The sequence below is a fragment of the Pygoscelis adeliae genome, unplaced genomic scaffold, assembly GCF_000699105.1.
Source record: "Pygoscelis adeliae isolate BGI_AS28 unplaced genomic scaffold, ASM69910v1 Scaffold266, whole genome shotgun sequence".
Classification (NCBI taxonomy): Eukaryota; Metazoa; Chordata; class Aves; order Sphenisciformes; family Spheniscidae; genus Pygoscelis; species Pygoscelis adeliae.
The window spans coordinates 123904-125532 of record NW_008824987.1 but is presented as its reverse complement, the minus strand read 5'-3'; positions in this window follow the sequence as shown (position 1 = coordinate 125532).

Here is a 1629-nt window from a genome sequence, read left to right as displayed (position 1 = left end):
GCCACTGTCACAGCCGGGATGCAAAGGACGATGGACTGGTGTGACCCAAATACAGCCCTTTCCTTACCCTTCCCTGCCTGCACAGCTGCCTGTCTGGGGAATCCCCACCTTCCCCGCGAATCACGGCACGGGCACAGTGGAGAATACATGGTTCTAGATTTTATACTTACTGACCCAAACTCTTCCCCGGATTTCACTCCCTGTTTGAGAAATGGAAACATAAATGATCTGAGCGACTTCAGGCACATTAGTCCAGCCCCCAGAGTATACACGGCTTCAGTACAAATTTGGAGGGAGAGAGAGTCATTAAAAACACAGAGCTAAATAGAAAATGACATGAAATGCAGTACAGGAGATGTCAGGCTCATCTCCTGTTAGGTGCCGGACAAAGGAAATGCTGTAGATCTCTTCTCTCCATGCTCCAGTAAGGTGTCTGATACAGTGCCTTGCGTGAAATTATTAATGAGGACAGGGATTAATGGGAGAGTGGAAAGTGCACGAGGAACTTGCTAAAGAGGAGCTGACAGCTTGGTGTGCTGCACGCGGTGGTGTCTGGCTTACAGGAGATCGGCCCTGAGGGCAATTGAGTAATTTGGTTCCTGACCTCAGCACAAATATTAGGAATGCATGAGTGACAGCACAGGAAAACGCCATCAGTGTAGAGAAGGGAGGACAAATGTCTCTGATTGAATCACTGGTGGAATTTATCTGCAATACTCTTTATTCTTCTGGTCTTCTCCTGAAGGCAAATTCAAACAGGGAAAGGGCAGGAGAGGACTCTGCTGCTGCTGTGGGGAGTGCAGCACCCATTTGTTGAGAGGAGACACAGAGAATGGCTTCCTTGGCCTGTTAAAAAGGAGGTTAAGAATACGTCAGGGAAGGAGAAGAGCTCTTTAGGTTAAAGGACTATCTTTGCAGAGGAAAACTCAGTAGAAGCTAGGCAGTAATACATTTAAGCTCAAAATTAGGAGATGTAAAGAAGGTTTAGGAATTAAGGAGGAAAGCAGCCTACACAGTTTTAAGACAGAGGCTGATACATTAACGTAAGAGGCGATTGTATGACCTGGTTGCCTTCAACAGCAGGCAACTGGATTGATCCAAGACATCCTTTCCAAGAGATGGATGTAATTGCTCCCCTTTATGGACCCTGTGCCTCCCTGGGGTAGTTTCACAGAGGACCAAGCTAGTTTGCAATTCAGTTTTGTTGCATGATGCTCCAGCGACAGCTGTCCGGCCACTTGTCCTGCTCTCCAGCATGACCTCTCGCCACGGGGCACCTTGCTATGATCAGCCAAGCAAGATGCACCTTCCAGTCATGTAGAAGAAAACACGTCCTTCCGGCGTGTTCCCAGCGAGAGCCCCTGGCAGGGTCCATGCACCCCACAGCAGCCTCACATGTGTCAGGCTCAGGCGTATGAATAAAACATCTTCCTGAGAACCTCAATTTTCCACTGGCTGAACCTAACTCTGATAGCTGTCACTGGTTTCCCTCTCATACGCTCAGCAAACTCAAGAGTCGGAAACATTAAGCAGATCAAGGCTGAAGACACCATTAAGGAAAGGAAACAAAGCAAGGAGAGAGAAAGCAAGCTCACGTCTCCAACCCCAGCTTTCTCCTCCTCCTTTTAC